This window comes from Palaemon carinicauda, chromosome 1 (assembly GCF_036898095.1).
Source record: "Palaemon carinicauda isolate YSFRI2023 chromosome 1, ASM3689809v2, whole genome shotgun sequence".
Taxonomy (NCBI): Eukaryota; Metazoa; Arthropoda; class Malacostraca; order Decapoda; family Palaemonidae; genus Palaemon; species Palaemon carinicauda.
In genome coordinates, this window is record NC_090725.1 from 112,988,465 (window position 1) to 113,012,219 (window position 23,755).

The following is a 23,755-nucleotide window of genomic DNA, read 5'->3' on the forward strand; positions in this document are numbered from 1 at the left end:
GGGTTTACTACCCCACCGCTGGTTAGTGGGGGGTAGGGGGGTTAGTTTGCTACCTCCCCCCCTCACACACACCTGTGATTGAGTTCACTTTGCTATCGGCTCGGGTGGTAGTCGGACGTGTCCGCTTTCACCCTCGCCTCTTTGACAGCCGTTAATGCTTTTTGTCTTTTAACTTTTTCTTGTAATACAGTGATACCTCGGTAGTCGAACGACTCTATACTCGAACAATTCGGAGTTCGACCAAAATTTTCGAGAAATTTTTGCTGCGGTGCTCGACCAAAAATTCGGTACTCGACCAGCCGAACACGTGACGACCGCATGGGCTTTGTGATGATCGCGCCATCTCGGCCACTCTCGCTTGTTCGGGAAGCATCAGTTCTCTCGAGAGCGTCACTCAGACAACGCGCGATCAGCATTCGTTGTGATTTAGTGATTTTCAGTGCTTTTAATTGCTTTTTTAGCTTTCATAATGAGTCCCAAGAAAGTAATGAGTGTTAAGGGGAAGGAGAAGAGGAAAACAGTGCGAACAACGATCGAGTTGAAGAAGGAAATTATAGCGAAATATGAGAATGGTGTACGAGTGTCCGATTTAGCGGTAGAATACGGAATGGCGAAGTCGACCATTTCTACGTTTTTAAAGCATAAAGAAATGATTAAGAAGGCGAATGTTGCAACGGGAGTTACGGCGGTAACTAAGCAAAGGCCACAAGTGATTGAGGAGATGGAAAAGTTGCTTTTAATATTTATTAAAGAAAAACAGTTGGCCGGGGAAAGTGTTAGTGAAGCGTTCATTTGTGAAAAAGCGTTGCATATCTATGAAGAATTAGTGAAGAAAAGTCCGAGTACCAGTGAAAGTGATTCATTTACATTTAAAGCGAGCAGGGGTTGGTTTGAAAAGTTTCGTAATAGAACAGGTATTCATCGTGTTACTAGGCATGGGGAGGCAGCTAGTTCGGATCAAATTGCAGCCGATAAATACGTGGGGGAATTCGATCGGTACATAAATGAACAAAATTTGATCGCACAACAAGTCTTTAATTGTGATGAGACTGGGTTATTTTGGAAGAAAATGCCAGCCAATACGTACATTACCAAGGACGAGACGAAGATGCCAGGTCACAAGCCAATGAAAGATAGGCTAACATTGTTGCTGTGTGCAAATGCAAGTGGCGATTGCAAGATCAAACCCTTGTTAGTGTACCACTCGGACAACCCCCGGGTGTTCAAACGAAATAATATTTGTAAAAGTGCACTACCAGTTATGTGGCGCTCGAACACTAAATCTTGGGTCACAAGACAATTCTTTACTGAGTGGATAAACGAAGTGTTTGCCCCCCAGGTTAAGGCTTACCTCATTGAAAAGAGCTTGCCAATGAAATGTCTTCTGGTTATGGACAATGCTCCTGCACATCCTCCAGGTCTCGAGGATGACTTGAAAGAAGAATACAGCTTTATCAAAATCAAATTCTTGCCCCCCAATACTACTCCCATACTCCAGCCCATGGACCAACAGGTCATTTCAAACTTCAAAAAACTCTATACCAAGGCCCTTTTCAGAAAGTGTTTTGAAGTGACCAGTGACACGAAGTTGACCCTAAAGGAATTCTGGAAGGAACACTTCAGCATCCTCAACTCTGTTAACATGATTGACCAAGCTTGGCGAGGTGTGACCTATAGGACATTGAACTCTGCCTGGCGTAAGCTGTGGCCATCATGTGTCACAGAGAGGGAGTTTGAAGGTTTCCAACCAGAGGCGGGTCCAAGCACTGCTACCCCTGTAATTTCTGATGACACTGATGTCGTTGAGGAAATTGTTGTCATGGGCAGGAGTTTGGGGCTTGAGGTCGACAAGGATGATATTGATGAGCTTGTAGAAAGCCATTCTACCGAGTTGACTGTGGAGGAATTGTTGCACCTGCAACAACAACAGCAGCAGGATCTGATTGTGGAGCAGGAATCTTCAGAAGAGGATGAGGTAAGGGAGGATGTTCCAAGTTCTCTCATCAATGAAATTTGTTCCAAGTGGGCAGATGTGCAGGCTTTTGCTGAAAAATACCACCCAGAAATTGCAGTAGCAAACCGGGCAGTGCATATGTTTAATGATAGTGTCATGTATCATTTTCGAAGAATACTGCAGAGGAGGAAGAAACAATTAACAATAGACCAGTTTTTCACAAAAGAAAAGAAAGCTGCTACATCAAAGCCTGTTTCTCCTCCAAAGAAGAGACAAAGAAGAGAAGAAACCCCTGAAATAGATCTGCCCACCCTTTCATTGGAGAGAGAAACAACTCCTGAAGGAGAACTACCCTGCCACATCATGGAAGGGGACTCTCCTTCCAAGCAGTAACCTCCCCCTTCCATCCTCTCCACATCCATCCCTGTATGCCATCGAACCGCTGCTCAAAGGTATGTTCACTACAGTACAGAAAATGGTTTAAAATTGTTTTATTTTAGTACAGTAAATGGTTTAAAATTGTTTTATAGGATTTTCTGACCAATTTCATACACATTTAGATAATTATTGTTGTTTAGGTACACGTTTTATTAATATTTTGGGCCTGTTCGAGTGCTTGGGAACGGAATAGAATATATACCATTATTTCTTATGGGGAAAAAAAATTCGGTACTCGAACAAATCGGAGGTCGAACACGGATCTCGAACGGATTATGGTCGAGTACCGAGGTATCACTGTATATATATAAACATTCTTTATGTTTATGTATATATTTGTGTATAGAAATGTAGTAAGTTTTCTTTTCAGTGTTGGTGCTGTGTGTGTGATGTACGACAACGACACTTGCGTAGTGCAAGGCCAACACAGTTCCACTTCGTGGGGAACGACCTCTCCCTCTTGGTCCTTCGGTCTTTCCTTCGGCATATCCGTTAAATCGGCCTCCGCAGGGAATCGTCAACGCTGGACTCTCTTCTATTATCTTCGCTGTTCCTCTTTTCCTACGGGAAACTTGGATTCTCAGCGAAGGGAATGTGGACGTTTTTAGATGACTACGGTCTCTCTCTACTCAAGGTCGTTCACCCCTTACTACAACTACGTACTATTACGGAAGCTCCTTTCCCGTTGTGGGTTGGGTTGCTATTCCGTTTATTTGTATCAATTATTTCTAATGGAATCTAATTGTATTTTTAACTTTTCAGCTTTCTCCGTGGGGAGCACTTCCCGTCGGGGGGGTCAGTGGTTCTCACTATTAGTGAACATTCTTAGATGATTTAGATAATTATAATTCTGTTTTTATTACAGTTACTCCGCCCTCCCCCTTCTCCCGTGAATGTTCAGCTGGGGGAGGAGGGCACATACTTAATTCTTATTTTATGCTATTCCCTCGGGGTTACTCTTCGGAGTTCCTCCCTGGGGAATTTGTTAAAATAATTATTTAATTTTATTTTCCCAGTTAACTATGCAGTTTTTCTTAGTTTGACTAAAAAGTGCCAATGAAGCAGAGGTGTCCTGTTCATGCCTGGGGAATCTGCTGTCGCTGCCGTCCCTCTGAGGATGTCATCATGGGCGTTATCCCTTCTCTTAGAAGTGCTCCCGGGACAACATGCCAGCACTTCAGATCATCTTAGAACGCTAAAGGAGGTTCGCCTCCAGGGGTTGGGTAACTTCCCTTCCGAGGGAGGTTTCCTCCCCAGGTGTGAGATCTTCTCCCTGCAGAGGAAGAACTACCCATACCTTAATAATTCATCGCCGTCAACTACTGTGCTGCCCTTCGGCCAGACTTTTCTCCCCCCTTGCTGAGTTTCTCTTCCTTCAGGGGTGGAGCACAGTCTTGGCAAGTCTCTTTTATGAAGTGTTCACCTCTCTCGTTCGCGAGAGAGGCCACTCATAGAGACTCCTCTTCGGAGGATCGCTCCTGATAAGGTCAGGGGGCATCACCACGAGTGTCTTCAGGTCTCTTCTACTAAGTGTCACCTCTCGTTCGCGAGAGAGGCCACTCATAGAGACTCCTCTTCGGAGGATTGCTCCTTATAGGTCAGCTTGCTGATCCAACGGCCCTAAGGGGCGCCATCACGAGTGTCTTCAAGTCTCTTTTACGAAGTGTTCACCTCTCTCGTTCGCGAGAGAGGCCACTCATAGAGACTCCTCTTTGGAGGATTGTTCCTGATAAGGTCAGCTTGCTGATCTGGACCTCTCCGCAGATCGTTTGCGATCTCTTAAACCTGCTGACCTGCCGTCGCCGTTCCTGACTGCTGTCTTGCTGTGAGCACCAACGCATCCTGTTGTTAAACAGGCATCGATCCCTTCGAAGCAAAAAGGGCGTATGGGCAAATACTGCACATACTTCCCTTAAGCGCCAGGTTTCTCCTGCGCGCCAGCGCACTTTGTTGGAGATTTCTGACAAAGCGCACCCGCACTCACCTGCGCTGGAGGAATGTTCCTGCTACAGCGCGCCAGTGCTCACCTGCGAGCCAGCACACATCGTTGGAGTTTCCTGAGATAGCGCACAGGCGCTCACCAGTGCTCCAGTGATTTGCGCGCCATCATTCACCTGCGCGCCAGCAGACATCGATGGATGTTCTTGCCAGCGCGCCAGCACACATCGTTGGAGTTTCCCTGAGGTAACGCACAGGCACTCACCTGTGCTCCAGAGTTCTCCTGCGCACCATCACTCACCAGCTGACCTACCGATCTACCAGCGCAACCTGGCGCTGCAACAAGGACTTCGGTCCTGGACTCTAAAGCAGACCTGCTAACGGTCCTCATCGGGGGATGTTCACCCTTTCTTTAAGGACACATCCCAGTTCCTGATCGTCCTGCCAGCTGACCCTTCAACCTAGCACGCTCGCGCGTTCGCCGTGCGCGGGTACCGGTGGTTTCACGCGCGCGTTCGCCGATCTTCTTCCGCGCTCTGGTACCGATGGTTTCCCGCGCGCGCACTGCTACCTTCGTGCGATCTAACGCGCGTAAGTGCCGACGATCTTCTTACGCGCTCAAGCGCCGATGATCTTCTTACGCGCGCAAGCGACGACGATCTACTTTCGCGCGAGGGTACCGAGGGTTTCCCGCGCGCACACCGCTACCTTCACATGCGCGAGTGCACTTCGCGTGCACGCACGCGCTCACCGATCTAACGCGCGCGAGCGCCGACGATCTTCTTATGCGCGCAAGCGTCAACGATCTTCTTATGCGCGCAAGCGTCAACGATCTTCTTACGCACGCAAGCGCCGACGATCTTCTTACGCGCGCAAGCGCCGACGATCTTCTTACGCGCGCAAGCGCCGACGATCTTCTTACTCGCGCAAGCGCCGACGATCTACAAGCGCTGACGATCTACAAGCGCTGACGATCTACAAGCGCCGACGATCTTCTTACGCGCACAAGCGCCGCCGATCTTTTCCGCGCACGGGTACCAATGGTCTCCCGGGCACGCGCCGATAGTTTTCCGCGCACCCGCGCTCCGATGTATGCGCGCACGCCGATGCCAACATTCTGCCCCGCACGGGCTCTTTATTCTGATCCTGCACGTCAATCTGATTCCTGCGCACTCTATGAAGTCTCGCCTGCGCGCTTCGACAGTCTCTCCCGGGCATTCCCCATCGCTGCCGGACAACGGGCGGTAAGGGCGCCATTACCACATTCCCCCCCCTCCCCCTCCACCCCCCCCCCTCCCCCAAGCACAGAACAGCGCGCTTGCCGGTAGGGGGAAGGTTCCAGAAAGGTCCAGGGACATGCCTTCCTTATCTTTTTACAGGCTACTTCCCCTCCGGAGGGAGTGTCTGACAGCGCAGCTGTCAGCCAGCAGCCTAGTTTGTGACTCTAATCAGAGCGGTAGTACTAGTTTTCAAGCTGTTCTCTCTAAGTTGAACCACAAATCCTTGGCTGCATATACTCCCCCGAAGAGGAAGAGAGGAGTTTCGGACGAGGTAACTTCTCCGAGGACGTACTTGTCTCCTCGTAAGTCTTCGAGGCAGGCACTCTCCCCCCTCAGACTTTTGTCCCTCACCTTCGGACGAGGATTTCCCGCCCTCAGGAGAGTCACGGGAGGTGAGACGTTCCCCAATCACACCATTGGGGGAAACCCCACCTCGCGCGGTAAAGTCTTCTCGAATAAGGGTGGAGAAGAGCCGGCCTCTGTCGTTGTTGGAGTCCTGCATCCCGCCCAGGAGGGAGTCAAAGGACTCCAAGACAATACTGGGAGTCCCCTAGCACCAAAATCTACAGGCTCAGACATTCTTTCGTTAGGGGAATGAACCTGTTTGAGCCTAAGGACGGGAAGCAGGCAGCTGAGAGGTGTAGGAAGTCACCATGACTCCCTCCTACATTGGGCTTTGACATTCAAGCCCTATAAACCTCCAGCACCTTAGCAGCCACGTCCCACCAAAACAACGGCAGCTAAGACAGTTGGGTCTAAGCCCTCTCCGGTCAAGGACAAGAAAGGCAAGAAGTTCCCCAGGGGAGGGAAGAATCCTAGAGGGAGCAGCCGAGGCCGCAAACGCTAGTATTGGCAGTTCCCCTGCATGTCCGTCTGTGGGGGGATGCCTACAAGGTTGGGCAGACAGGTTGCAGCAACTAAAGGCCGATTCCTGGACGATTTCCGTAATCAGTCAGGGATATCGCGTCCCGTTCACAACATCTCTACCTCCCCTGAGGACGAATCCGGTGTCATTTAGCCCCCTTGCCATGGGATCAGCAAGGGGCGAGCTCTGTGGGCAGAGGTCCAGATTAAAGCAAACTCCGGTCAGCATGGAGACCGCAGACACAGTCAGTCTTGCAGTAAAACCGTAAGACTTCATGTGTATACTGGATCTGAAGGACGCGTACTTCCAGATCCCAGTGCATCCGTCCTCAAGGAAGTACTTAGGATTCAGCTTAGACAACAAGGAGTACCAGTTCAAGGTGCTGTGTTTCGGTCTCTCCACAGTACCACAGGGTTTCACCAGAGTGTTCACCCTAATATCATCGTGGACTTCAGGATCGGCATCCGTCTCCTCCATTATCTGGATGACTGCCTGATCCTAGCAGACTCGGAGTCATTCCCTCTTTGACACCGAGACAAACTTCTAGGACTTTGCCAGGATCTAAGGATCATGGTAAGTCTTGAGAAGTCCTCTCTGCTCCCCAATCAAAGAGTGGTTCACCTAGGCATGATTATAGACACCAATCTCCACTAAGCCTTTCCATCAGACGACAGGATAGCAAGGCTGAGAAGAGTCGCAAGACCTTTCCTCAGACGAGAAGAGCTTCCAACCCAAGCGGTTACGTCTCCTCGGTCACCTTTCACCCTTGGCTCGTCTAGTTCTCAACGGTTGCCTCAGGATGAGGTCTCTCGAGTGGCGACTCAGGTCCTGGTGGAATCAAGGCTGCAATTTCCCGGACATCATGATCCCTATGGATCCTGCAGAACGGACAAACCGCCAGTAGTGGGTGACAGACGAGAACCTACGAAGAAGAGTGGATCTTCTCGTCCTTCCCCCCGGATTGGATGCTGTTTTCGTACACCTCAAAGGAAGGGGGGGGGGGGGACCACGTTCTGTACCACAGGACCTCGGGCCTGTGGTCAGAATCGGAAAAGTGCCTCCAGATAAATCTGCTAGAGATGAAGGCCGTTTTCCTGGCCCTTCAACAGTTCCAACAATACCTGGCGGATCACGCTGTGGTGTGATGAGCAACAACACCACAGTAGTGGCTTACATCAACAAGCAAGGAGGTACCTTTTCAAAGCAGCTATTCCATCTCTCAGTAGAGATACTGAAATGGACCGAAGTCCACTCGATTCCACTATCGGCTCGCTTCATTCCAGACAAGGGGAATGTGCTCGCCGACAGTCTGAGCAGAGCGTCTCAGATCGTGAGTACCGAGTGGTCCTTGGATCATCCAGTAGCCAACAAAGTCCTGACTTTGTGGGGTTCCCCGACTGTGGATCTGTTGCTACAGCGCTGAACTTCAAGCTCCCGCTGTATTGCCCCCCAGTCCCGGATCCTAAGGCACTCTGGCAAGATGCCTTCCAACAACGGTAGGACAGCACCGACGTGTACGCTTTTCCCTCGTTCTGTCTGAAGAGGAGGGTGCTCAACAAGACCAGAATATCGGTCAATCTCTCGATGACCTGTTATAGCTACGCTATGGCATCACGCGGAATGGTTTCTGGACCTTCTGCAACTCCTAACGGAACTTCCGGAGAACTCCCTCTGCGACACAAGCTACTCAAACCACATGCCAACATCTTTCACAAAGCTGCAGCTTCGCTTCGACTTCACGCTTGGAGACTATCCAGCATCTCCTCACTGAGAGAGGATGGTCGCAACAAGTTGCGAACGGGATGTCTGGACACCTGCGTAGGTCATCCGCAGGGGTCTACCAGGCAAAGTGGCGAGTTTTCTGTGGGTGGTGTCGTGGAAGGGGTATCTCTCCACTCGATGCCACTATTCCAGCAATAGCGGGGTTCTTCGTATGTTTGCAGGAAGAATGCGCCTTTCAGTCTCGGCAATGAAAGGTTATCGCTCAGCCTTAGGTCTAGCCTTCAGGCTCAAAGGAGTGGACATTTCTTCCTCGCCGGAACTTTCCCTACTCATACGAAAATATGAAATTACCTGCCCTCAGTCGGAAGTGAGACCTCCTCCATGAAACGTGGTTCAAGTTCTCAGGCCTCTTAAGAGACCTCCCTACGAACCATTACGCCAGGCTTCAGATCGCCACCTAACTCGGAAGGCGGTGTTTTTACTAGCTTTGGCCTCGGCCAAGCGAGTCAGTGAACTTCATGGTCTCTCGTATGACATCGCCCATGCAATTGGATGGGGGGGGGAGGTAACGTTCAGATTCGTCTCTGAGTTTGTTGCTAAGACACAGAATCCGGGAGTACCGGACCCTCGATTCGACCCTTTCCGGATTTCGAGTCTTCGTTCTGTAACAGATGACCCAGACCATCCCCTACTGTGTCCAGTAAGGAGTCTGAGGTTATATCTCAAAAGAACGGCTGCAGTTCGTTCCCAAGCGCAAGATTTGTTTGTGAGCACTGGGAGAACAAAGAGGGTCACCAAGAATACCATCTCGGCATGGATTCGTAGGGTGATCCATCTGTCCCTGAATCCTGACCCTCCTCCCTCATGTCGCCTTAGAGCGCATGATGTCAGGGGCGTAGCTATGACCCTGGCCTTCAAGAAGAACTTTTTCAGTGACGCAGGTTCTACAAGCGGGAATGTGAAAGCGTCAGACAACCTTCACAACCCACTACCTGCAAGACGTGACACACAGGAGGCTCGATACGTTCTCTATCGGCCCTGTGATGGCTGCACAACAGCTGGTTTAAAACCTCAGGCTCCTTAATGGACAAGTAGCAGAAGGTTGAGGGCATTGTTACCTGGTCTTAGTCTGCATGAATGAAAAGGTTTGTCTGGCCCTTATTCTTTTCTTTATCCTCCTTCTCTTGGGGAAAGCAGCATCCTGGGTTCTCTGCACAGCTGACCTCTAACCACTGCAGGTAAACCATGTTTCCTTGTGCTCCTAGTATTAAGTTAATACTGTCACGTCCTCATACCCTGACGAGGTGGTATTGGGAGAGTCCTAGCCTAAAATTGCCATCTAAAGGACTTCAGGTCAACTACCTAGGACGGGTCACACTTCATACCTTCACACACAGCTTACGTAGGCCGCAGCCCTTGCACAGCAAGGTTCTAGCAAGGTGCAGGGACTCCTTATTGTTGAGTGCTGACACACTCGGATACTGAGTCCCCGGGCAAAGCCAAAAGCTAGTACTGGCCGGGACTTACCACCCTTCCTAAGGGGTGAGTCACCCATATTAAATAGCATGGTTTGTATTTCTATTACGGAACAAATGACAAATTCGTAGGTAATTTGTATTTTCCTAACTATACAAACCTTAGCTATTTAATCAAACTTGCCCGCCAGCCCTATACCCCGTGAAGTCCTACCTCTAAGCAAAGTAAACTCAATCACAGGTGTGTGTGAGGGGGGGGGGGAGGTAGCAAGCTACTCCCCCTACCCCCCGCTAACCAGCGGTGGGGTAGTAAACCCTCGTTAAAATTCTAATGGCTCGTCATTTCAGCTACGCCGAAAGTAATTACCCATATTAAATAGCCTAGGTTTGTATAGTTAGGAAAAATACAAATTAACAGAGAGAGAGAGAGAGAGAGAGAGAGAGAGAGAGAGAGAGAGAGAGAGAGAGAGAGAGAGAGAGAGAGAGAGAGAGAGAGAGAGAGGGAGAGTGAGTGTGTTGTGAAAATTTTATAGGTTATAACACATTGGTGCTTATGTAATATCAACTGTATAGACGGTTTGAATAAGTTAAGAAATGGTATAAACGATACTTTGTTAGTGTATTCGTACCCTCTCAAGAGCGGCAGCTAGACGTCAGCTGATCTGATCACAGCCAAAAGTAAATAAAAAAGAAGTCAACAATACTCGATTTTTAAAACACACCCGAAATTTAAAAACAAAAGTACACGCTTTCTTAATGTGCAATTAACTATTTAAAGAGTAGCAATTTTCTAGAATAAAATGATGTTTCCCAAAAAATAGTGGTTTGCTGATGAAATCGGATGCCGTATTTTTAGCAACGATTGAAAGGGATGTAAACTCGGCATAATTTTTTCGTTTCGTATTTAATTGACACTAAGAAAACTAATTTTAGTTTCTTCATTTATGTAAGTATTGTATAACACGAAGAGAGAGAGAGAGAGAGAGAGAGAGAGAGAATGAATCAGCTGTTGTAATCGAATGCCGTGTTTTTGTTTCGTGAGAATTTCATCGCCACGACTAACAACAACATACTGTACTGAACTTTACAGTATTATACAGACTACTGTAATATGATAAGATAAAATATTTGTAATAACCTATTTTATATGAAATGGGGCTATTTTTTTGTTTAAAATTTACATTTATGTACGTAAAACAACTCTCTCTCTCTCTCTCTCTCTCTCTCTCTCTCTCTCTCTCTCTCTCTCTCTCTCTCTCTCTCTCTCATAAATTGTTTTCCTGCTTTGCTACGTATGTATGATTTTATATAGATACGGTAAATGATATTTGTAATAACATATTTTCTAAAAGCTTTTACTGTAATATCATCATTTATCACTTTCATCATGCGCGTTAAATGCCTTCGTTTGTTTATTACGATCGAAGATGGAGCGTACTTTATGACGCCGCCGTTTCAGGCGGCATCATAAAGAAAAACATTTCATTTGGAAGTCCTAAGAAAAATTAAGTAAAACATTGGTAATAACAAAATCAACATACTGTATAATCAATATAATGATGCAAAAACTAACCTATACACAGATGTTTACACTAAATGCATTTGTTTCTTCATTATGATCAGAGATAAACGTAAACAAAACATTGGTTGCCATTTTTTATCGTGCTTTTTGGCGTGTTTAGGAAACGCATGATATAAAATCGCCTTTAATATTTGTGCCTGTTTTAGTTTAGGGTACTGTAGTACATGCATTAAGTGTACTGTACATTAAAGGGTAGTTTGTTAACTGTACTACGTACAAGGGAAGGTTTTAAAAGTCTGAATATACATGTTAAATAAATACTTAAATATGGTGTCACTACTTCGCGGATTTTCACCTATCGCGGTCGGGTCTGGAACCTATCTACCGCGATAAACGTGGGATCACTGTAGATGGTTTGAATAAGTTAAGAAGTGGTATAAACAATACTTCGTCCGCGCATATTCTTGAGACCGGCAGCTAGACGTCAGCTGATCTGATCACAGCCAAAAGTAAAACAAAAAGATGTCAACAATACTCGATTTTTAAAACACACCCGAAATTTAAAAACAAAAGTACACGCTTTCTTAATGTGCAATTAACTATTTAAAGAGTAGCAATTTTCTAGAATAAAATGATGTTTCCCCCAAAAATAGTGGTTTGCTGATGAAATCGGATGCCGTATTTAATTAAAAAAGTCCGCGAAGTCGTGAATCCGCGATGGTCGAACCGCGAAGTAGCGAGGGCTCACTGTAATTATAATTCTGTATTTATTACAGTTACTCCGCTCCCCCCTTCTCCCGTGGTTGTTGTCTGGGGAAGGAAGGGCGCAATACTTAATTCTTATTTTATGTTGTTCCCTCGGGGTTCCTCTTCGGAGTTCCTCCCTAGGGAATTTCTGTTAAATAATTATTTAATTTTATTTTCCCAGTTAACTAAGCAGTTTTTCTTCGTTCGACTAAAGAGTGCCAACGAAGCAGAGCTGTTCTGTTTATGCCTGGGGAATCTGCTGTCACTGCCGTCCCTCAGAGGAAGTCATCATGGGCGTCATCCCTTCTCTTAGAAGTACTCCCGTGACAACATGGCCAGCACTTCAGATCATCTTAGAACGCTAAAGGAGGTTCGCCTCCAGGTGTTGGACAACTTCCCTTCCAAGGGAAGTTTTCTCCCCAGATGTGAGGTTTTTTCTCCCTTCAGAGAGAGAACTTTCCATATCTTAATAAATTCATCGCCTTCGACTGCTGTTGCTGCCCTTCGGCCAGACTTCTCTCCCCCCTTGCTGAGTTTCTCTTCCTTCAGGGGTGGAGCACGGTCTTGGCAAGTCTCTTCTACGAAGTGTTCACCTCTCTCGTTCGCGAGAGGGGCCACTCATAGAGACTCCTCTTCGGAGGATCGCTACTGCTAAGGTCAGCTTGCTGATCCACCGGCCCTAAGGGGCGTCATCACGATTGTCTTCAAGTCTCTTCTACGAAGTATTCACCTCTCGTTCGCGGGAGAGGCCTCATAGAGACACCTCTTCGAAGGATCAAGCATACCTTCCAGCGCAGCCTGATCGTCCTGCCAGCTGACCTACCGATCTACCTGCGCAACCTTGTGCTGCAACGAAGTCCTTTGGACTTCGGTCCTGGACTCTAACGCAGACCTGCTTACGGTCCCCATCGGTGGATGCTCATCCTTTTTTAAAGGGCATATCCCAGTTCCTGATCGTCCTGCCACTGGTCAACCTACCGGCTGACCCGCCAACCTACTAGCGCTACCTTCGCGCGCTCGCCGATATTCTTACGCACGCGACCGCCGACGATTTTCCGCTCGCGGGTACTGATGGTTTCCCCCGCGCGCGCTTGCCGACAGTCTTACACGCACGAGCGCCGACGATCTCGCACCGGGGTACCGATGGTCTCCCGTGCGCGCGCTCGCCAACATTCTTATGCGCGTGAGCGCCGACGATCTTCCGCGCGCGGGTACCGATGGTCTCCCGCGTGTGCGCCAATAGTCTTGTACGCACGCGCGCCAACAGTCTTGTACGCGCGCGCACACCGATGATCTTCCGCGCAGGGCGCCGATGGTCTCCCACGCGCGGGCGCTGATGGTCTCCTGCGCGTGCGCTGATGATTTTCCGCGAGCGCTAGTGCCAATGCTCTTGCGCGCGCGCTGACGATTTTCCAAGCGCGCAAGCGCCAATGCTCTTGTGCGAGCCCTAATAGTCTTACACGCGCGTGTGGCAACAGTTCCGCGCGCACGGGCCGACTTTCTTCCCCGCGCGAGCGCCTAGGGTCTCCCGCGTGCGCACCAACAGTATTGCGCGTGTGCGTGCCGACTTTCTTTTGCGCGCGGGCGCCGATGGTATCTTTCACGTGCGCCAACAGTCTACCGCACACAGACGGCTTTACGCGCAGGCGCGCGCCGACGTCCTTTGCGCGTGTACGCTCCAATAATCTTGAGTGCGCGCGCACAGCCTTCCGCACACGCTGACGGTCTTCTACATGCGGACGCCGATGGTCTTCCGCACGTACGCGCCATCAGTCTCCACGTAGTACTCTTCAAACTATTCTGCGTTTAATCGAGGGCCTTATTTTTTACTTCCCTGGAATCATAAAGCTTTATTTATTATTATCTAGAGCTAGAGGAATGTGAGTTTGAAGTTTACTCTCACGCACGCGCCAATGCTCCCACTCTTGCGCAACCAGTCACATGCTTCGGTGCATTCTAGGGAGAATGCACAAAACTACCCAGTGCCTTACTGCACGCCAGCGCTCTTCCTCACTTTCCTGTGCCCTCCTGCGCAGTCACGATCCCGGATCCATCCGCCAGCTCTTGCCAAAGAGTCAAGGCTCGTAGATCCAATGCACCAGCTCTTGCCTAAGAACCAGTGCTTGCCTGCTCTCCAGGCAGATATTAAGCACCAGCATCATCCTGTATGCCATCGCTGCAGACTCACCTATACACTCGCGCAATTGTCAGTAAAAAAGAATAAAACTTTTTGGACAGGTCACCATTGCCCCATTCCTCCCCGCAAGCACATAAACATTGCCACCGGGAAAGAGGAATAAGGCTCCGCAGAAGGATTCAAGATCCCGAAGTTTCCATCCAACAAGGGAATCGAATCGGGGAATCCTTGGTCCCTGTCTCTTCTGAAGACAAACGACTAGCAGCAAACAGGAAAGCATCAACAGACTGATCTCTAGATCACTGTTTGCTGATGGCTAGTTCACAGTTTACTTATCGCTAGGTCGCTGATCACCAGATCGCCAAGTGCTAGCTCAATGCCGATCTTTGACCTCTAGTCCCTCCAATGACTAATGATCTCTAGTTGCTAGCATTTCCAATCATCGATTGCTAGTCAATAACCAGTCATCAGCTTGCTGATCACTAGATCACCGATGGGCAGCTCATCTTTCTTCGATCATTGAACTCAGCTCGCTGATCTCTGACCAGCCCATCTTCAGCTTGCTCATCTCTGACCAAACAGAGGGGACCATACAGTAATCAGCTTGCTGATCTCGAACTCGCCATCAGGTCACAGACCACCGATTCATCGGTCATTGGTTATTTTCCAGCAGTTCGTGACTCGAACTTACTAGTCAACCGCTTCCTGTAGTTCCTAGATCAGAAGTTATACAACATACTTCTCGCTTCTGGCCGTTTGCCATCACACTAAAGTGATCGGTAAACGTTCGACAACCCTCATCAGCGGCTTGCCAACAGGGAACTACTTGCGAGCACTCTCCAACTGCACAATAACCACGATACCCAACGGTTAACCATTGATTAACATTCACCAGATTGATTCTATTCTAAGGAATAGCATCAATCCCATCAGGGTGCGTGGTAAGGCTAAGCGTGGCCTTCCATTTAAAAAAATTCTCTCTGAGAAGAATTCTTACACTGGGTATCGCGCCTGATCCTTTACAACACGAGCCAAGACTCCAGCGTTGACAATCTTCCATGCAAAAGGATCACCAAGGAGCTGTCCCTTTGGGTCGATGTCCACAACATGTTGGAGTTCGATCAAGGGTTAAGACCTCAGGTCTTCATTTGCACACTGGACCTGAAGGACACTTACTCCCAGGTCCAAACCATCCATCTAGGAAGGTTGGAAGATTCAGTCTAGACAAACAAGAAACACCAGTTCAAGGCACTGTGCTTCGGTCTTTCCACTACACCCATCCTGGTCTCACAGGATCAGCTTCTGTCTCCGCTCTCTCGGGACGACTGACTGACCTTAGCAGACTCAGTGGCAACCTTGCATTTTACACTGGAACTTCTGAAGTCTTTTTACCAAGATCCAGTGATCAGGGTAAACCTACGGAAATCTTCCTTACTTCCCTCCCAGGAGACTGGTGTATCTGGGAATGATTCTAAACACCAATCTCCACAAAAACCTTCTCGGAACGAGAACGACTTCCATTCCAGGAGACTTGAGTCGGAAAAAGAAGAAAGGAGGGACCATAATGCTGCACCTCACGACCTCAGCCCTCTGGACAGAGCCCGAAGGTACCTTCACTTAAATCTCTTAAGAGATGAAGGCCAACTTTCCGGTCCTTCAACAACCTCATCGGTTCCTAACAGACCACTCAGTGATGTGATGGACCACACACCACATAGAGACTCACATTGACAAGCAAGTAGGAACTGGCTTGTAGCCTCTTCCCATTTAATAGTATAAACATTAAATGGGCCAAAGTCCGTTCGGTACCACTTTCAGCCCAATTCATTCCAGACTGGAGGAACGTGCTCGTCGACAATCTGTGCACAGCATCTCAGATAAGGTGTACCGAATGGAATTTGGTTCGCCATGTAGCTAACAAAGTCCCGACTTTACGAGGTCCTCCAACTATGGGGGCTGTTCGCAACCCTCCTGGATCTCAGGGTACCGTTGCTCACCAGCCCTAGACCCCAAGGCTCTCTAGCAACAACGGTGCGTACAACAATGACGTTTACGTCTCGTCCCTGTTTTATCTGGAGAAAGGCACCCAACAAGGCTAGAACATCGGTCAACCTCTCAAGGACTTTCCTAGCTCTGCTATGGCATTATGCAGAACGGTTTCCAAACCTTTTGCAACTCCTGATAGAGCCTCCAAGAGAACCCTCTCCACATAACAGACAACCCACTTCGACATCTACCACAAGCTATAGCTTTGCTATGATTGTACGCCTGAAGACTACCACCTCTTTGCGAAAAGGTTGTCTAGATATCTGAGGAAGTCTTCAGCATCAGTCTACCAGGCAGTATCACGTCTTGTGTGGTTGGCGTCATGTGAAAGTGTCTCTCCACTCGATACCTCGATTCCAGCAATAGCGGAATCCTCGAGTATATGCAAGAGGAAAAGACCCCCTATTCAGTTTCGACAGGTAAAGATGATCACTCAACCTTGATCCTTCACCTTCAAACTGAAAGAAAGGGACTCCCTCTCATCGATAGACTTTTCCTAACTCATACGGACTTACAACTTGCCTTTCCCCAGTCGGAATTGAGACCTTCCTCTCAGAACATGGTTCAAATCTCCGATCCCTAAAGGGACCCCCTTGTGTTCCACTTCTACAGGCAACAAATTTTCTCCTGATTTAAGAACACAATGTTCCTACTCACTCGGACAGCAACCATACGAGTCAAGGAACTTCATGGTCTCTCTTTCGACATCGCCCATTATTGAGAAGGGCGAAAGACAATGTTCAGTTTCGTCCCTGAGTATGTCACTAGACACAGTCTCTAGAAGTGACGGATCCTGCACAAGTCTCAACTAGGTAACGGACGATCCAGATCATCCGTTACTGTACCCAGGGTAAGGTATTAGACTTTACCTAAAAAAAACGGCAACAGCCTGCCCGGGTCCCTCCTCTTGTCAGCACTGGGAGAGACTAGAGGAGGATCACCGAAACATCATCTCGACATGATGACTCAGTGTCAGGGGCATAACTATGCCCCTGGTCCTTCTTAGTAGATTACTCTGTGGCGCAGGTTTTACAAGAAAGGATGTGAATGCTCCAGGTGACTTTCACAACCTTTCTCCTGCAAGACGTGACCCACAGGAACTCGATACGATCTCTATCGGTCCGGTGGGGGCTGCACAACAGCTGGTTGTATACCTCAAGCTCCTTATTGGACAAATAGCAGAAGGTTGAGGGCACTGTTACCTGGTTTTAGTCTACGTGAATGAAAAGATTTGTCTGGCTCTTATTCTTTTCTTCATCCTATCCTCTCGTGGGGAAGCAGCATCCTGGGTTCTCTGCATAGCTGACCTCAAACCACTGCAGGTAAACCATGGTTCCTTGTGTTCCTAGTATTAGGATTAATACTGTTACGTCCCCATACCCTGACGAGGTGGTATTGGGAAAGTTCTAGTCTACAAGTTTCCATCTAAAGAACTTCAGAACAAATTCCTAGGACGAGTCACACTTCTTCATACCTTCACACACACAGCTTGCGTAGGCTGCAGTCCTTGCGTAACAAGGTTCTAGTGAGGTGCAGGGACTCCTTATTTCTTGGGTGCTTACACACTCAAGTAACGAGCCCTCGGGCAAAGCTAAAAAGCCAGACTGGCAGGGACGTCCACCCTTCCTAATGGGTGAGTCACCCCTATTAAATAGCGTGGTTTGTATTCCAGTTACGGAACAAATGACAAATTCGTAGATAATTTGTATTTTTCCTAACTATACAAACCTGAGCTATTTAATCAAACTTGCCCGCCAGTCCTATCCCCCTTGAAGTCCTACCTCCAAGCAAAGTGAGCTCAAGCACAGGTGTGCGTGAGGGGGGTAGCAAGCTACCCTCCCCTACCCCCGCTAACTAGCGGTGTGGGTAGTAAACCCTCGTTAAATTTTAATGGCTCGTCATTTCAGCTATGGCAAAATTGATACCCCTATTAAATAGCTAAGGTTTGTATAGTTAGGAAAAATACAAATTATCTACGAATTTGTCATATTTAGTTCAAATGCAAATGATTAATGAATATTGTTGCATTTATGTTCATAAACTTTTAGATGTTCAAATTTCCAATATATTACACAAACTTGCATATTATTAACATGCATACTGTATATTTATTAACCTGCTTATATTGATTACTGTACTATATTTGCTTATTGAACCCAATTCTAAATTCCTTTATATGATTTAAGCTAAGTATGGTAGCTTAAAGTGGAATACCATTGCATTCTTAGTAACTTCGGTATTGTGTAAAAACTCAGTACAGTAGAAGTACTGTTTTATGAAAATGTGCCCACATTATTACAACCTTCTTACTTTAACTGAAATTGATATCAAGGTTAGATAGATAAATTTCAAGTTAAACAAACAAACAGATACTTAGAAAATAAAGATTAGCTTGACAAAAGAGGTCCATGTATGTGTCACTTGAAAAAATTTCTGACTTTTTTGTGAATGTAAGTACAGTATAGAACAGTATTCATTGCACATATGGCATGGAAGGGACTAAAAGGGCTACGCTATGGACCAAAGTGTGGCATTGTAAATTAGTGACTGTTTAATTCCAGTACTTGATATTGAAACTCGAAAGAAACAATTATTATTAATCAAATACTGTACAAGGTTGCCCTATTCATGAAACCTTTAAGAATAAATTGTCAACTGAAATCTACTGATGGTAAATAGTTACATGCATTATATATTTATATCCTGAAATTTTAGCAAGACGCCAAATTATAGTCTAATAATACAGTCCATATTACATTAAATCGTGGCCCGTTTCCTGCTACAGTGATACCTTTGGATACGAAAGTTTCTGCTTACGAAAAATTCAGGATGCGAAAAGTGATTAGAAGATTTTTATGCCCCAGGATACGGATAAAATTTCAGGATACGAAAACCTTACGAGATCCCAACTCTTCGCCGAGAGTAATTTTAAAAAGCGCGCGCCGCCTGACTTTGAACTTGGGTAGACTCACTTACAGCCTCCCGCTCACCCATTGGTTATCTCCCTACTCAGACGCTAGCTGACGCCATAAGATCCTGCTTTCCTATTGGTCGGCAACTATCTCAGCTTGCCTACGCACGGGCGTTCATCTCTCTCTTTCTCTTTTCGTTCCGACCGCGGTATCGTTAACAGACATTGTGTGCTTTCGCTTGTTTGACTTAGTGTTAATATACAGTACATTCGTACGCCACGTGTTATCGTTAATAAACATTCGTTACTGTGCACTGTACTGTATTAGTGTTTACTATACATAGACTCTATATAACGTTACGTAGTGTATTATATAACGTATTACTGTAGCCATGGGTCCCAAGAATGTTGCCGAAGGAAAGAAGAAGAAGACGATGCTCTCGACGGAGACGAAACTTGAAATCGTTAAAAAGTACGAGTCTGGCATGCGTTTAAGTGCGATCGCCAAGGAGTATGGCCGGAATCCGTCTACGATAGGCACCATCCTGAAGCAGAAGGCGGCCATCAAAGCAGCAACACCTTCTAAGGGCGTCACTATTTTCTCCAACAAGAGAACGCACGTGCATGACGAGATGGAGAGGCTACTTCTTGTGTGGATCAAGGACAAAGAGATCTCAGGAGACACCATCACTGAGACTACAATTTGCCAGAAGGCCTCCGCCATTTTCGGTGATCTCGTGCGTGCTCAGGCCGAAGAAGGAGCAGGAGAAGGAACATCCCAGCAGGAACCCCCAGAGTTCAAGGCTTCTCGTGGATGGTTCGAGAAGTTCAAGAAAAGGACTGGCATCCATTCAGTGGTACGGCATGGGGAGGCAGCCAGCTCGGACACGAAGGCCGCCGAAGCCTTTGTTAAAACGTTCGACGAGTTGACTCTGCAGGAAGGCTACAGTTCGCAGCAAGTTTTCAATTGCGACGAAACTGGGCTTTTCTGGAAGAAAATGCCTCGTCGGACGTTCATTACGGCGGAGGAGAAGAGGCTACCCGGACATAAGCCTATGAAGGACAGGCTTACCCTTGCTTTTTGTGCAAACGCCAGTGGGGACTGCAAGATAAAGCCCCTGCTGGTGTACTATTCAGAAAATCCCCGAGCCTTCAAAGCCCACAAAGTCATTAAGGAGAACCTTCCCGTGATGTGGAAGGTGAATGCAAAAGCCTGGGTAACGAGGCAACTGTTCATTGATTGGGTGAATGTCTGCTTCGGTCCGACTGTCCGAAAATATTTGGAAGAAAAGCGCCTCCCTATGAAATGTCTTCTGGTGTTGGACAATGCTCCAGCTCACCCTCCTGGCCTCGAGGAATATCTTCTGGCCGAGTATTCCTTCATAAAGGTCCTGTATCTACCGCCTAACACCACCCCTCTCCTCCAGCCCATGGACCAGCAAGTTATTTCTAATTTTAAAAAATTGTACACGAAGCATCTCTTCAAGAGATGTTTCCAAGTCACAGAGAGTACAAACCTCACTCTGAGTGAATTTTGGAAGGATCACTTCAACATCGTGATATGCCTCAAACTCATCAATCTCGCTTGGCAGGAAGTTTCGAGGCGTACCCTAAACTCATCTTGGAGGAAGCTGTGGCCTGATGCTATCTCTGCACGAGACTTTGAGGGGTTCGGGAAGCCTGGAGGAGAAGCTGAGATCGTTGACGATCCTGAACCAATTCAGCAGTCTGAGGTGGCTGACATCGTACATCTTGGTACCTCCATGGGGCTGGAAGTTAGAGCGGAAGATATCGATGAACTTATCGAGGAGCACCACGAGGAGTTGACGACGGACGACTTGAAGGAATTGGAGACGATGCAAGTGAGTGATTTTCAAGAGCAGCTCTCTAGCGGTGATGAGGAGGATGTTGCACCTTTGAAAACGGCAGACATCAAGGAAATTCTTGCATGTTTCGAAAAGGAACATCCAGAAAAAGTTTATACCAACCGTGCGCTTCAACACTGCAATGACGTTTGCCTAACGCATTTTAGAAATGTGTTGAAAAGTAGGCAGAAACAAGCTTCAATGGATAGTTTCTTATTAAAGAGGCCAGCGGTATTAGTAGGCCAAGACGAAGGTGAAAGTGAAGAAAAGAAACAGAAAAGAGGAAGGGATGAAGAATTAGAAGGTGAAAGTAAAGAAAAGAAACAGAAAAAAGAAAGTGATGAAGAAGTAGAAGAGATTTAGAAAATAAGAAAAACGTAAAGTTATAAAAAAGCAAAAAAAAAAAATTCAATTTTAAGTTTTATATTACCGTTAAGTGTTAAAGTAATTTTTTCTTTCATTTTATAGTTTTCCATACGTAATGTTAAGTGTTAATTATTTCTGCCATTTTTTTTATTTCGTAAAGTTTAAGTGTTAATGTGTTAAGTGTGTAAATTACTGTACGTAGTCTGTCACTTGTTACGTTTTCTGCCTTATGCCATCCTCCTCTGCCGCGATTTCGCTATCGGACATTGTCTCAATCAAAAGGTAAGTTTCAACTTTTTTGCTACGCTAATTAACTGTAACCTTTTTTTCAGAGTGTACAGGTATCAATCATTAATTTAGGTGTACGTACAGGTAACAATACACCTTCACTGATCTAAATGCTTTACGTACATACAGTACCGTAACTTTTATACAGTAGTAAAGAAAACGGACCGTTTTCTTTGGGCTTGGGGGGGATAACTTGGCTATAACTACATTATTGAATAATCTCATAGTGGTTTCTGGAATGGATTAGGCTGTTTTTAACGGTTGTGTTAATTATTGAATGATAGAAATGGCTGCATTGCATGTTTATTACTACAGTTTAGTGTGATTATGAAAGAAAAGGTGACTTTTTATAAGGCTTGGAACGGATTAGGCTATTTACATGTAAAACGCGACCCAGGATACGAAACCGCATCCTGAACGGATTAATTTCGTATCCTGAGGCATCACTGTATTATGCATGATAACAAGACTGAAAAGGGAAACCTGATTTGTTTTTACACGTCATACAAACCCCCGTCCTTTAATTAGGGAGATTACTTCAATGCAAGCTGGAATCGGTCTTTTAAATGGATAACGAGCGGTTATCCGATTGGAGGGGGCGCGAGACGAGAAGCCCCATCCCCCCTTTCCAGTCAGCTATCACCCACTTTTGCTTTGACTGCTGTGATATACAGACATACTTACAGTGCTTACCAAAACTGTGGATTCTTTTTCTTAGTGTATTGTTCATGATGGAATGGAAACAAGAACTTCATGTTTGCTGCTTTATGCTGAAGCTGGCTGTGGATCCACACTTTCACTGTGCTTCATTTGGGGGGGCCTGTCTGTTTGCAGGCATCCCCTTTCTCCGAGTTTTGATCGTGTCCTCTGATGCAGTGGCATGTGTAAGCCCGGAAGGGAAGAAGTACACAAGGCATTCGTTGGAGTCGGATTGGGCAACCCCCAAGGCGACTCTGTCTTCTTTGCGGATGTGACTGCTGCTGCCACCCCTGCGCTTACACCCCTAGATCAGTCTTTGGGGAGTATGTTGCGTGGGTCAGCTTAACATCTGTCCCCTTTTCAATCTGAACTCCTAATGTTCGCCACTTCCCTTCCGGAGCTGTGATCCTCTACTTCTTCTGATAAAGACTCCGAGAGATTTGCCTTTTCTTCTTGTCCTGTTTTGCCAACCGCATGTCCAGATATTGCATAGCTCGGTGGAATCTCTATGGTTTGGTGTTTGAAGGTTATCCATGTCTCCTCTATTCGAAAGGCTTTTCGCACGAGGTTGTGCGAGTGATGTCTGCATACCTCTCGAAGGCTTCAATTTTCATGCATCAAGCGAAGTGGGTCATCTTCTGTGGTTGGTATAGGGGAAGGGGTGTTTTTTCTCTCAGATTCTTTATCCTGTTAATAGCCAAATTTTTACTTTACCTCTGGCAGCCATCAAATTGATAATAGCAATACTTAATTTGGGAGTAGGAGTCTCCAGAAGCTCGGACATCTTCACTAAACACAAAATAAAGGTTCGAACACAAGAATGCGTGTTGACTATCACGGTGCTAAGTTAGGAATGATGGGAGAAGCATGGGTAGTGGTAGTGGTGGTGGGGGGGGAGGGGGGCGCAGTAGCCCGGTACCTCGTAGTAACGGGGGATGTAGAGGAAGGAGAAGACTAATTGGTAAGAGACCTCTGATAGTGGTTTTAACACGCCCCAATTACTATACCGACACCGTATAAGGGTGAGCGAGCTGGGTATATTCCTAGCATTCCATGTAACTTGTTTCTCTGGTATATTTAGCAGTATTTGTACCTTAGAAATGGTGCTATACGGACCATTTCATGGAGCGACACAGGTTGAGCCCAGAAATAGATTTTTCCTTCGTCAAAATCCCTTTTTTAGATTCAGCGGTAAAAGGCTATCACTCACCCTTGTACCAGGTCTTTAGTCTGAAAGGAGTTAGTATTTACTCTTCAGTGGGACTCGCTATTCTCATTTAGAGTTTTGAGTAGTCGTGTCCTCTGATAGAGGTGAGATCACTACCCTGGGATTTCACCAAGGTCTTTTACATTCCCTTAAAACAGCACCTTATGAACCGTGGAGGCTTTCCTCAGTCAAGGACCTTAGCCTCAAAACAGTTTTCTTGCTCACCTTAGCCTACTCCAAGTGGGTTAGTGAGCTTCAGGGTCTTTACTTTAGCATCAGACATACAGAATCCTAG

The 23,755-nt window shown here is 46.8% G+C and overlaps 1 protein-coding gene across 1 annotated transcript in view; it reads left to right on the top strand.

Moving 5' to 3' along the window:
• Positions 1-23,755, top strand: part of LOC137651024 (ciliogenesis and planar polarity effector 2-like) — a 96,876-nt gene that overhangs the window by 53,546 nt on the left and 19,575 nt on the right. The window lies entirely within an intron of this gene.